A 13,867-nucleotide genomic window follows, 5' to 3' on the forward strand; every position below is an offset into this window, starting at 1 on the left:
TGCCCCCCCCAGCTCCGGCTGGGTTTTTCCATTACTCCATCAGACTCCAGGGCCGCTTTTGTTCCCCGGGCTCTGACTGCTCCTCCGCCCCCCCATCGGCCCCTCGGGCCTCGCTTGTACCTTCTGGTCTTTTGCTTAAGACCCTCGGAATTCCCCGTGCCTGGCCCAGGCGCCTTCCTGCCTCCCCCAACCACTGCGAACCCCGACCCCTCCTGGAGAAGGGGAGCAACGGGCTGACCCCCCCGCCCCCCGTGGGCCAAGCACAGACCCCGCTCCCCTCCGCCCGTGAGGCTTGAGCGTTACACACACGCGTGCAGCCGTCTAGGGAGGCCAGGCCATCCCAGCGTCACGGAAACTTCGGGAGCCTTCCCCAGTGCCCGGCCAGCCCTCCCCCCCCCCACGTATGATTGGGGTGCCGTCCCACACTTGGCACGGAGCCTGGCCCGCGGCGAGCTCCGGACACCGAACCTTGGCCCAGTAACGGGCTCGACGTGGGCGCTTAATGAATGCCCAGTGCCGTGATCCACCGTCGCGGGTGGATGTGACTGTAAGCACTCCCGAGGCTGGCAAGCGGCGGGCGAACCTAGCCCCCTCCAGCGCTGGCTCCGCTTCTCCCCCTCCCTGGCACTTGGCACTCTCAAATCCGTCCCCCAGGCAGGCCGTCACGCGCGGCTGCGGCGGCGGCGAGGAGGGGGAGGGGGAGGAGTGGGTGGCGTGCCCAGGGAGGGTAGGAGCCCGGGCCACGCAGCCCTCCACCAGCGATGCCCCTGTGCTCATACACGCGCACTCAGGCACGCAAGCACACGCGCGGGGCACATCGCCCTCCCTTCCCAGGCAGAACACACCCCACTGGGGAAGCTCGGCTGAGCCCAGCCAGCGCCCTCCCTCCTCTGGCCCGCAGCTCCCGGGCGCCGGGGCAGGGGGGGCGCGGGCCAGAGGAGGCTGTGAGAGCCGCAGAAAGCGGTGCCCAGCCGATCGCGGCCCCGGCCCTGGGAGGGGGCGCCGGCCTGCGAGTCGTGGCGGCGAGAGCGGCTGCCGGGAGCCCGGGCCGGGCCGGGCCGGGGGCTGGGGGCTAGCGCTTGGGCCAGCAGGGAGCCCCCGCGGTGAGTGTGTGCTGGGCCGGGGAATGGGCGCGCGCGCGGAGCTGGGCTGGTGCAGCTGCCTGTCCCCGTGCGCCCCCTGAACCTGCACCCCCGTGACGTCCCGTTTGTGTGTGTACGTGCGTGTGAGCCCCTGCTTGTGTCCCCGCGCCCGCGCCTTTGAGGGGCTTTGTGTGTACGGGATGGTACCCGGAATCCTGGGTGCAGAGACGAGGTCGGGCAATGCTGTCATTGTCATCCCCGCTTTACAGATGAGGGAGGTGTAGCTTGGTGGGGTGAAGTGACTGTTCCAGGGTCTCGAAGCTGCTTAAGTGACCGGGCTGGGTCATTGGGCTGCCCTTCACTTGTTGTAGAAGGGGGTGTCTGTGAGGTAGAGAAAATGAGGCCTTAGAGGTGCTCGGGCTAAAAGGCAAAAGGGGGATTCACACCTAGGGCCTCCCACTGCAGCTGGGCTGCCGGGCTTCCAGGAGAAACCAGGACTGAGCCGGGGGGCATGCAGAGAAAATGACATTTCTTGTGACTTTGCTTCCCCTTCCCCCCTTTGACCAATATGCAGATAAACAGGGCTTCAGAACAGGAGGGACAGACCGTGGAGATCGAGTCATTCCTTTTCAGGGAAACTGAGGCAAGGCCAATGACGAGCCAGATCACAGGGCAGAACCAAAACTGGAGAAGCCTGAGACTTGAGCTCAAAGACAGCAGGCTTTCCACTCCAGGCTTTTACTTAATGGGCAGGCATAGACATGGGTTCCTGGGAGCCACCACCCCGCCCCCCAGCAGCCACAGGAAGCTCTTTAATTAACGCTGATGAGCGGGCCATGTTTTTTATTTTGTATCCTCAGAAGTTAGCACACAGCGGGCCCCTGATAAAGGCTTGAAGTGAATCCAATCAATACTGGCTCCCTCTGAGGCCAGGCTATACTTTCCAGATATGAGAAGAAACCCAGTCCCAGGCCCTTTAAAGGCGTTTACCTAGAAGTCTTTTCTCCCAGGCAGGGAAGATGGAGGTGAAGGCGGGTTCTCACCTGCCTGCCTGCCTCCCTCCTGTCCACTCCACCTATGAATCCCCCTTCCTGATCTCCTCAATGCCCATCACATGCCCTCTTTTCTGAAAAGAATTTCCAAGTGTGGATCCCTTCATCAAATCCTCACCCTTCCCCCTTCCACCCTGTGCTAAGTGATCTGAGCACTGTCCTGCCCCACCCTGGACATCTGAACCCTCTTTTTTGTCTTTTGTTCAGTTTCAATGAGGAGGCAGACCCCTAGGAGCCTATCTCTACTAAAATAGGCAGCTGTGCCCCCTCTCATGGGCCTGGCTGTGCCCCCTCTCATGGGGCTGGCTGTGCCCCTTCTGATGGGCCTGGCTGTGCCCCCTCTGATGGGGCTGGCTTTGCCCCCTCTGATGGGCCTGGCTGTGCCCCCTCTCATGGGGCTGGCTGTGCCCCCTCTCATGGGGCTGGCTGTGCCCCTTCTGATGGGCCCATCGAAGGCCTGCCAGTACCAGACTAGGGGTTTTATTCTCAGCCATAAAGGGCTTTCCTGGCAGTCGGGGCCAGGGGGTGGCTGAGGCTGCCCAACTGTACCAAGGACCTCTCATATTTCTGTCACTTGGTGTTTATTGTAGTTACCAAGAATGCACGGCCTGTGTCTGCCCGCTGAAAAAGGCCTTTGAATTGTTCTTTGTTTGAGGTGGGGAGAGGACTAGAAACTGGAGCCCAGGGAGGAAGTGGGATGACCGGCCAGGCCTTAAATTGAGATCTCCTTGACTCCTTCCCTCTTTTTCATTGCGCCTGCTGGGCCATGACCCTGGGAGACAACAGGAAGCTCCTACTCTGGGTGTCCCTGGAAGGGAGTAGAGGAGCCGAGAGCTAGGTCTGACAGGAGCTGGCTGATTGGGCTTCAGCCAGTGCCGCTAATTGGAGAGGGGGCAACGTGAGAGGCAGAGGAGCCAGCAGCGCCAGGAGCCCAGACGGCTCCCTGGCCATTAGGACCCTTGAGTCAATAGGAGCCCTGGGCCACTAGCACCTCTGGCATGAGGAACCCTGGAGAGGCAAGGGAAGCTCAGTGAAGGACGCTTGCCCTCCCAAATAGCAATCACTTATCCAGCTGTTCATTCTCTCAGTTGACCCATCTACTTTCTCAGGCTGCCCCTAAAACAAACATTTTTCCCAGGTTAAGAATCCCAGAACCTGGGACCATGACATCTTTCTCTCAGGCCTTTTGGAGCTCAAAGCTCAATTTTCCCTTTCCCTTAATCCCTCAGGGGTGTAGGAAGAGGCAGGGAGGGTGGGTAAGCCTGGCCTGGGTGATCTGGGAAGGCTGGGGCTGAAGGGGGGCAGGGAGCTTTGCAAAATCTGGGAGGAAAAATAAAAGGCAAACTGGGGGGTTTGGTCTGTGGTGGGAGCTTAGCGACCCCTCTCCAGCACTCTCTGAAATGGTCCCAGTCTAAGGCTTCACTAAGCCCAGCGGCCTCTTCTCCCCCATTCTCCTCACCCTCTGTAAAGTGAAGACTGTCGACCTCCCACCCCCAAGTATCCTCTCTCCTCATGGAGTTTCTTCATCCTCCTCCTCCTCCTCCTCCTCCTCCTCTTCCTCCCTGCCTCCACTTCTTCCCCCGCTCCACCCCCCTCAGACAAATCCTTCTCCGGAGACTGCAGGACCAGGCTCCGGGTTCTGCTCCCCCACCATAGGCCTAGCCCAAGGTTCTGGCCTGGGGCCTCTTCTCCCTCTAGATTCCCTCACTTTGGTGACCTCCTCAGCTCCTCTGCAGGCCTCAGCCTCCCTTTCCCAGCCAGTTCCAGGCCTCATCTTTGGGCACCTCCTAGGCCTCTCACACTCAACATGTGCACCGGAGATTTGATGGCCTTTCACCCAGTCGGTCTTGGCAAGCAAACTTCCCCCTTTCTCTGGGAGATACGATGTTCCTTCCAGTCATCCAGACCCACAGATGTTCCCCAAACTACTCTTTCCCCTAAATGCATCCCAAGCCTTCTTATTCTGGTCCTAGGTGCTACCATCCTTGCCGTGTGACCACCCAGGTTCACCACCTCGTCCTGGGCTCTCCCCTTCCCCTCCCTCCCCCCCAGTGGAAGGAGTTGTGGGTCTAGATGACTCTCTTTTGGCAGTTCTCATATCTGCTCCCTTCTTTCCACTTCATCATCCCTCTTCCCTAGATAATTGCCTCTTCTCCCTTCTGGCTAATCCATCTTTCACACAGCAGCCAAAATGAAACTCCTGAAGTGCTGTTACTCCCCAGCTCAAGAACCCTCCCAGGCTCCCTAATGTCTCAAGGACAAAACACAAATCCCTTTGTTTGGTGTTTAAAGCCCTTCACACCCATGTTATCTTAGTAGATTGATTCCTGTTCTCTCCATGCCTGGTTCTGCCCTCCAATCTAGTCTCCTTCCAGTTTCCTATCATTCCCTCTCTCATCTCTCCCCCGTGAACCTTGGTCTGGCCTGGAATGCTCTCCCTCCTGCTGTCCTCTGCTCCCTTGCAGGCCCAGCTCAGATGCTGACCTGGTCCATGGTTCCTATCTCTTCATCCCCATAGCAGTACCCTTCTGGGAGGGTGCTGCTCCTTGTGGGAGCAAAAAACCCAAAAAAACCCCAAGTTTTCATCTTAGTCTTGGTATTCCCAGGGCCTGGGCACTTCAGAGAGGCATTTTGGGTTGAATTACATCTAATCCGAGCCCTCCCCCTCAATTTACAGATGTGGAAACTGAGGCCCAGAGAGGCTGTGATTCACCCAAGGTAGGCAGGAAAGAGAGCCAGGATGGAAACACTTGGCCCCTGGCTTCAAACCCTCCCACCGTGCCAGGTGCAGCCTCTGTGGGATGGAGAAGAAAGCCCCCCAAGCAGGCTGGCAAGCATTTATTAAGCGCTTGCTGAGTGTCTGCCCTCTCGTGGGATGTGTGTATGGGGGCAGGGAGCAGGAGGCCCCTCCCAGCTCAAAGCTGTTACTCAGTGGTGGCTGAGTCTCTGTGACCCCATTTGGGGTTTTTTTTTTTGGCAGAGATGCTGGAGCAGTATCCAGCTCATTTTACATATTAGGAAACGAAGGCAAACAGTGAAGTGACTTGTCCAGGGTCACACAGCTTGTAAGTGCCCAAGGTCAGATTTGAACTCAGGTCCTCCTGACTTCGGGCAGGTGCCCCTCCAGCTTGGAGATGCTTTGATGATATGTCTTCTCAGATGTGCCCTGAACCATTTCTCATCTACTCAGTCATTCGTGTAATGGCTATTGCCCACCTCTGTGCTGAATGAATTCTCATATTCCTATGAGAATAGGAGCACAAACATTCATTACATGTTGACCAGGTGCCAGAAACGACACTAGGCACAGGGGATGAACAAAATTTAGCCCAGACCCGATCCCTGCCTTCAAAGAGTGGGCCTTCTGGTCTGGATGGGCCCCGGCCTCCTCAGCCCCTGCTCAGCTGGGTTAGTGGCAGGCCGCTGGCGACCTGCCTCTCTGTCCCTCTCCCGTGCCCCCCTCTCCACTCAGTCCCCCTACATCTGTGCCCTCCCATTCGTGTGGCCCTTTAAAACTTCTAGGCCATTTGTGACTCAAGGCCACTGTGCAGCTGCAAGACCAACGTGATGCTTGAGAGGGCTGCTTGGCCCCCAGAACTGCCGATCCCAGGAGGTCAGTCCCTTTTCAAGCCCCAGTGACGTGGGTATGACACAGATCCAGGGAGTTAGGCAACATTTCATGTCATTCACAAGTTACAAAAATACTGGGAAGTGAAGTCGGGGTGGGTGGGAGGAGGGGAGGCCATGGCAGCTGGGGGAGGGCTTCATGGAAGAGGAGGCATTGAGCTGGGCTCACCCCAGCACCACCACCTGTCTTCCTTATTACTGGGGAGGGCACCACCATCTTCCAGCTCCCGGACTCTTTGCCCTCCCTCACCCCACCGCACAGAGCCAGTCACTTGCCAAATATCATCATTGGGTCCTTCACAGCCTCTCCCCAACAGCCACCTGCCTGGTTCAGTCCCTTATCACCTTGATGGTCTTTCCACCTGGAGTCTTTCACCTCAAAGCTCCTCCTCACCTGGCCCCTTTGGGTCTTTCAGACTTCTGACTTCTCCCCTCTGCAGCCCCACCACACCACCTTGCTTGCTGTTCCTAGCGCATGACACCCCCATCTCATTTCCCACCACCAGGCTTTTGCGCTGACTGAGACCCAAGGCTGGAGTTTTCACCCCTTTCATCTCAGTTTCTCAGAACTGTCAGTTTCCTTCAGGATCCAGCCTTTCCCAGCCTTGCCCGCTGCTAGTGCCTCCTCCCCCTTAAAGGTTACCTTGTGCCTAATGTCCTGTGTTTTGTACATCCCTGTGTATGCATGCACATGCTGTCTCCCTCCTTGGAACGCAAGCTCTTTGAGGGCAGGGAACACTTCTGCTCCCCCGCCCCCCACCCCAGTGTTTCCTTTAGACTCATTGAGGAAAGACATTTCTGACATCAAGGACATTGTCAGCAAGGGCAGGAAGGAATAAGATTCCAGTGTGTTTTGAGGAGACAAATAGGATTTCCATATGATCATAACATGGAGTATGTCCAGGCCAGGTAAAGAGAAAGAGTTCAGAGGGTTATGTTTAGGGAAGGCCTTGAGCACCCAAAGGAATTTGACCTTTATTTGGGTAAACAAATGGGAGCTTCCGAAGATTCCAGCAGAGAGGAGGGTGTGCCCAAGTCTGCTCAAGAGGGCCCCTGGCAAAGGAGGAGGGGGAAGAGGAGGAGAGGGGGAGAGGAGAGCGAGGCCCGGTGGTGAGGCCCTGGCCGGGCAGGACTCCAGGCAGGTGCTGCTGAGGGAACTGCTCGGCTAGCGAAGGTCAGGGAGGAGGCAGAGAGGCTGCCAGGGTTCCAAAGCCGGGACCCTGGGCCAGAGCCAGACTCCTGGCTCAGCAGACTCAGCACCAGAAGGGTCTGGGAAATCTTCTAGTCTGTCTGACCCTTTTCTCGTACAGCTGGGGAAGCTGAAGCTCAGAGCAGTCAGACATGAGGCCCAAAGCCAGAGGGGCAGCGGGGTATTATGGGTGGAGAGAGACCTGGTCTCAGCATCAAGAAGACGGCCTTCTGGGACTTCTCTGCCAGTCTCACCTCATCTGTAAAATGGGTTAATGATAGTCCCTAGCCCTGGGGGTCACCTCGAGGTGTAGAGATGCTGTAACAGAAAGCAATGCAGGGCTTGAAGGTGCCTGTCAACATCAGCCCACGTTTTTATTAAGGAGCTAACTCACAGACTAAGGAGACCGAGTGGGGTGTGTGTGTATATGTGGTGTATATGAGTATATGTGTGTGAGTCTGGGTGTGTATGTCTATGTGGTGTGTGTTGTATGGTGTGTGTGTGTATATATGTGGTGTGGTGTGTGTTATATGGTGTGTGTGTGTGTACATATGTGGTGGTGTGTGTGTGTGAAACTAATCCCTAATGATACCCTTTGGTGTCCTGATGAGGACTGGAAGCGATCACTCAGTAAGAAGTTTTTCTGGTGCCTGCACCGAGGGAGGTACGGGCTGGGCTCTATCACAGAGCTTACCGGCTAGCTGGGGAGCTGCCATCACTGCAATGACTGTTTCCTGAGCACAGATTGCCATCTGTCATTCAGATCTGTCCACAGACACTTACAGGCTGCGGGACCCCAGGCAAGTCACTTCCTGAGGTCTAACTGGGTTTCCTTATCTGTAAAATGGGGATGACACCACCTACCTTCCAGGGTTATCTTGAGGATCCAAGGGGTTAACGTTTGTCACAAGCTCCACACATCTTAAATCTCTCTAGCCATGCTATGATGGTGATGGTGATTGCCATCCCTGCCCGTCCTCCGGGATTCTTGTCTGGCTTCTCCCAGGAGTTCTCCATGGCCAGCCTCAGAGATTGTCAGTGCCTCTGTTGGGATCTCCGGGCACTCTGTCCCAGCACGTGTGTGTGTTGGGAGGGCAGCTACTCTGCTTTTCTTCCTGGGATTCCTCCCTCTTGCTGCCTTGCCCAGCCCACCTTCTTCTCCCACCATCCATGTCGTGGGTTTTCTTTAGGCCGTCTCTTGCCCAGGCACTGGCTTTGGTCTCCTGCTCTCTCCCACCCTGGTAGGCTCTGGGGCCCAGGGCACCCCTCCAACTGTTGCTGCTCTGGAGAGCAGACTAGTCTGATTCTCAGTCATATTGGGCTGCTTGCTGGGAGGCCTTTTCTGCTAGGAAGCAGCCTGGGCTCATGGAGGACCCTGCAGGATTTCTGAAATGCCAGCCAGCAGCTTCTTCTCCCATTCAGTTCTGGGCCTGGTTCAGTCTATCTATCAGCAGGCACGTCAGGCATGTCAGACACACAGGCCAGCGTGCTTTCTGGAGCGCCTCAGCATCTCCTGTAGGATTATTGGACTGGTTTCAGTTGAGAGGCCAGGGACCTCCCAGGGGAGGCTTGCAGCCCCCCAGGGTGAGATGCTATCATCACGATGTCTTTTGGGAAAGGGAGCATCTGGAGAAGTGCCCAAGGTATGGGGCCTTCCTCTTAGGAGAGGTGGTTGGATTCAGGCAGGTGTCCCTGGGAGCAGTCCCACTAGAGGGAATGGGGCCTAACGGCTGTTGGCAGCTGTCTGGGAGGTTAGCCCACCCATTGAGGAAGTTCGGCAGGCGGAATGGGGCAGCAACAAAGCCCAGTAAAAACGTCTTTGTTGTTTTAAGATGGGAGTGCAAGAAAACAGGGAAGAGCTAGGGAAGTTAAGGATAAAGGCCCGTCCCAGGGAGGCTGGAGGAGGTGGGTGGCCAGGGCTACCTGTGGCAAGGGACAATCATCAGATTTTTCTCTTCCTGAAGAGGGAGGAAGGGGTGAGGCAGCGGCTCCCTGCTGAGGCAGGAGGCAAGGAGCTTGGGATTCTGAGCCAGGAGGCCCAAGTGGGCTCCAGGGATCTGGAGTCTTCTTGAATGGGCTCGATGTCCAGGGAGGCTGAATAGGGTTGAGTGAGGAGCAGGAAAACAGAAGCATTTCAGGTGAGGCCAACATGGAGACGCCAGAAGAGCCCCTTGTTGGTCAGGGGGATAGCGGCAGAACCCGTTTTGCCTGAGAGCTAAGATGGGGCATCCTGGGAATATTAGCCCTTAAGGGCAGAGACTCTATTTCCTTTCGCCATTGTGGCCACATCACCTAGCAACATCATAAATGTTCCTTGAATTGGGTTGAAGAGCAAGGCCTCCAGCCCCACCAGATTTTCCCAACCTCTCTCACCTCTGCTTAGCTTACACAATCGTGTGAGGCCTCCAGGAGCCAGTGTTCCAGTGTGACAGAGGAAGCTGGGCTCTGGGCCCAGGCCTAACTGCCTGCTTAGCAATTCATTTCCATGGGGCAGAGAACCTCCAAATGGCTCCAAACGTGGCCCGTTTCAAGTTCCTCTCACCAGACAGGATCGCCCTAAACTACAGCCAGGGAGACACAGATCTGTCCCTTCCCCACAGGAAGGATGAGAGCCTCAGCCTTTCCCAGAAACGAGGCAGGCCAAGTCTGCTTCCAGAAGATGGGGCTGGCAAAGATTCAACTGGGTTGGAGCGGACATGTTACTTGGAATTGAAATGGAATTTTTGCTTAATGTGACTCTATTCTCAGCCAGCCAATGCAGGCCAGGGAGGCAGAAATGGGGACAAACAAGAGGACCTGGCTTCTTCTCAGTCTCTATGACCTTTAAGCAAATCTCCAGAGCTGAGGCCTTAGAAGAGCCTCGAGGAAGTCAATGCCCAGGGGTCCACTCAGACCCACAGGCTCTGGAAGGGAATCAGCATTTCCCATGGGAGATTCTAGAGGAGGGAAGAGGGAGCATGATGAAAATAGTGGTTTGTTCTAGAAGCTATGGAAAGGAGATCTGATATGAGCCAGGTTTGAGGAGAGGAGGCCACATTAGGGGAGGGGCAGCAGGAAAGAAAGGCAAGGGACAGATCCAAGGGATGTCCTGGCATAAACAATTGGGCAGGCCTTCAATTCCCAGAAGTCTGCGAAGGGAAGGGGCCCTGGAATCAGCTAGAGGGGAAAAGGACAGAGATGAACAGAGACTTGCTCTGTTAAAAGCTACAAGATAAAGAAACCCTACCATGGAAGGAGAGAAAATCAGAGAAGACTGGGCTTTAGGCAGAGACACTAACTATGGAAGATGAAGGGCTGTGGAAGGAGAAGAACGCTAACAGTGTCAGCACCGGGATTGAGGCAGATAAACCAGGCACAGCCCTGATGTAGGCTCCCACAGATTCAGGTGCTCAGGTGCCACCTAATCCTTAAAGGAAGTGTGCTAAAAGACCCCACAGCGAGGCCTGTGCTGAATCTCCACTCAGACAATCACAGCTGTGTAACCGCCTCCGCTTCCTCCTCTATAAAATGGGTACAATAATACCTGAACTTGGCAGACTTGCTTCTGTAGACAATAGCAGCCAATCAGTGCTCTCATCAGTGCTCACCTTCCTGGCTGAGAAGTTATTCCTTCCTTGGAGTTCTGGTCATTGATCATGGCACAGTTCAAACATACTCACAGAAAGACCATTGGCTTTGAAGTCAGAGGACCCCTCACTAGCTGGGTCACATTGGTCAGGTCACTGAACTTCTCTGGTCCTCAGTTTCTCTGTCTGTGAAATGAGACAGTCAGACTAGGGAGCCTCAAAGATCCTGACAGTTCTTCCTAGTCTCAGGTGTCTGGTTTGAGCTCAGTTCCGCAGTGTGTCTTGACACTTGCCCCAGGAACCTTTGTCTCCTCTTTCTTGGCATTGTCTCCAGTGCTCACACTCAGCAGAAGCTCCAGGAGTCATTCTGTCACCTTCCAGATCTGGACATACAGGCGGAGGGGAGTCAACTGCTTTCCCAGGGTCTTGTAACCAGGTTGTGGCAAAGTGTCTTTGTTTCTGGAATTTTCCTCTTTGGTTGAGCTGTAATAACGCTCGCAGAACTCTTCTAAAGGTGACAGTATCTGGTCTCTATTAGCTTAGAATCCAAATAAGCAGGATACCAAGTAGGATAAAGGAAGATGGCCCAGGGAGACAGGTGGTGACAGCCAGAAGTGCTGGAGTTGGGGTTAATTTTATGGGGAGCTTCCTTCCCAATCATAAAGGAATTCCAGCGTTCAGACTGAATGGAGGGTAGGGCAGCAGTCTGCTCCCCCAGTGCTGCAGAACGAACACCCAGGGCATGAGATGTGGGAGCAGGAAAGGTTGAACAAAAGGGGGTTTCAGTGGCCTCTCCTCTCAGAAGAATGGTATTTGCAGCCTGGGTTTGCTGGCCCACACTGAGGGCAGCTGCTCCAGCTTGACATCCTTCGAGCCAATTCTGGCCTGTGGGCTCTGCACGATGAGACACCTTTAAGAAGGTCTTGGGATGAGTTGGGGAAATGGGAATGGAAAGAGTCTGGTTCTCCAGGAAGCCAGCAGCATCCAAATCTCATCACAGACAACCTTCCACTTGGGCCCCTGGAGGGGTAGAAGGAGCCCAGGTGCAGCTGGCTGGCTTTGTGGAGAGCACTGCAACTCTCTCTGGGCCTCAGTTTCCACACCTGTAAAAGGAGAGATGTGAACCAGGTCCCTTCCGATCCCACACCTTTGAATGTAAGAGCCTTCTGAGAGGCCTGCAACACAGCATAAAGCACTCATAGCAGAGAAGAGGGAGAAGACAACCCTGCAATAAAGGTGCATTCTGCAGCCCTGGGGACCTCTTGGGGCTGACCACAGGCATCTCATAGCGGGGATGTGGGGAGTGGTCCCCGTGAGGTGCATTCTTCCCCCGCCTCTTGTCAGACAGCCTAGCCCTGACTTCATGAGGGCAGCAAGGAGAGCCCAACCAGGGGGAGTCTGGGCCTCTGCCTGAGTTCTAAGGGAAGCCAGCCCAATGATGGCCACGCTGGATGGAAAGTAGCATCATTTTCCTCTCCAGCTCAGAGGGCGACACCAAAACAGAAGTGTCAAGAGATGATGAGACTTGCCCAGGGTGACTAAGCGATTGGAGGCGGGCCCAGAAGGAATGGGAGAATCTGGACCTTTCATGGCTTGTTCAGGCTCACTCTCTCCTCATCTCCTTCGCAACCCAGAGTTAGGGAACACCCAGAATGTGGAAACCCAATCTTCCTCGTGGTGTTGAGTGGTTAGATGGAGCAGGGTGCTGGTCCCCGAACCCTGAACAAATAGGGGACACATCTGGTGGGGGCTCAAGCTGAAGGAAGAGAAAAGCCAGAGGATGCTCTGGAACCCTGGGGGCAGGGGTGACCTGCCTCTCCCTGGAACAGGGCTCCATAGTGTGCCTGTTACACGCCTAAGGTTTGTGAAAAGCATCTCATCCAATGCTATCATTTTACAGGTGAGAAAAGGTGAAGTGTTTGGCCAATTCACAAAGGTGAAAAAATAACATGATGCCATGATTTAGACCCAGCTGTGCCCAGTACATCCCACTGCCTTTCTCTCTTTACACATTAATATGTAAAGGCACCGATCAGAAGTGTTCTTGGTCACTGATGGAGAACAATACCTGGCACTCATGCATTCATTCATTCATTCATTCATGCATTCATTCAGTAAACTTTTGTTAAGCGCCTGCTGTGTGCCAAGCATAAAGGCACAGGGCAGAGCGGACCGGGCTCAGTCAGGAAGAGCTAGATTCAAGTCCAGCTTCTTTGACCCCCACACATCCTGGCCTTGTGACCCTGGGCACCAGACTTTGCCTCAGTACTTGGGAGGATCCTTTGGTACAGCAGCTGATCTGCTCTGGTAGGGAGCTCCTTCTACTCAAGAAATCACAGCTTTGGACCCTAAAAATAAGTAAATAAATAAAGTTCCAGACCCTGGAAACACAAAGATCAAAATAGAAGACACAGCTCTCTGGGAGCTTCCAACCCCCTGGGGGGAAGAGTCCCCACAGAGAAGTCAGGAAAACTCTAGGGAGACCTAGGGCTGGGAGGGGAGGGCACCATGCCCTGCGGGGAGCTGGGAGGATCTCTGCAATTCTTTGAGCTTTAAAACTGGGACTGGACAGAGGAGGTCCATGGAGTCAAAAGCCAGGAATTATAATGACACACAGTTCAATAACACCTATACAGCTTATGATAAAAAATAATAACATTCACATTACTTTTATTAACTAGGAATGAATGTGCCTAGTATGACAGAGATAAATAATCCATTCTTGCCTTTCACGGTCTGTTCCTGGAGCATAGGCAGCCCCAGCCTTGGCAAGAGGAAGCCAGGATCAGTCCCTACTGCCCAGGAGGGTGTGTCTGGGGTGGGGGGCACTGACAGGCCCTGGGGCTCACATGTTGGAGTGTGAAGAAGCCCGAGGGTGGGTGAGCCAGCCATGGGGCTCCAGCCCCTGGTGTGGGCCTGGCAGGGTGTGGTTTGCTGCCTGGAGCCAGCCAAGGCTGTGGCGGACACTAAGCTAGTCTAGTTCTGGGCAGCCTGTGTGAGGATAATCATCTGACCATTTCCAAAGCCAGGAGTGAGTGTCCAGGATGAGCCAGAGAGTGAGTGTGAGCGGCTCTGTGTGCACAGACATTGGTACATTCGGTGACTCAGTGTGGAGGGTGGGGCTCCTGTCATTTCATCTCCTGAATACTGTTGTGAATGTCCCATGGGAGTCTGTGTTTGTTTATTTGTGAGTCTCTGGGTGTGGCTCTGTGTGTGTGTGTGTGTGTGTGTGTGTGTGTGTGTGTGTATGTGTGTGGTGGGAGGAGGGAGAGAGAGAGAGGGAGAGAGAAGAGAGGGAAGGAGGAAGAGAGAGACAGAGAAGAGGGAGGGAGGAGAGAGAGAAGGAGGGAG

General features: G+C 55.0%; 2 long non-coding RNA genes across 2 annotated transcripts in view; one reads left to right on the forward strand and one right to left on the reverse strand.

The window, feature by feature from the left end:
- LOC138173278 (uncharacterized) overlaps nucleotides 1–8,217 on the reverse strand; it is an 11,008-nt gene extending 2,791 nt beyond the window's left edge. The window contains exons 1-2 of the long non-coding RNA XR_011171357.1: nucleotides 1,689–8,217; nucleotides 1,290–1,463 (exon numbers count right to left, since the gene is read on the reverse strand). This is a non-coding gene — a long non-coding RNA (uncharacterized lncRNA). The remainder of the gene's footprint in view (nucleotides 1–1,289; nucleotides 1,464–1,688) is intronic.
- Nucleotides 944–13,867, forward strand: part of LOC138173277 (uncharacterized) — a 35,957-nt gene continuing 23,033 nt past the window's right edge. The window contains exon 1 of the long non-coding RNA XR_011171356.1: nucleotides 944–1,103. This is a non-coding gene — a long non-coding RNA (uncharacterized lncRNA). The remainder of the gene's footprint in view (nucleotides 1,104–13,867) is intronic.

Source organism: Petaurus breviceps, unplaced genomic scaffold, assembly GCF_028583685.1.
Source record: "Petaurus breviceps papuanus isolate PSGF00001 unplaced genomic scaffold, PetGlider_PUasm1.0 567, whole genome shotgun sequence".
Lineage (NCBI taxonomy): Eukaryota > Metazoa > Chordata > Mammalia > Diprotodontia > Petauridae > Petaurus > Petaurus breviceps.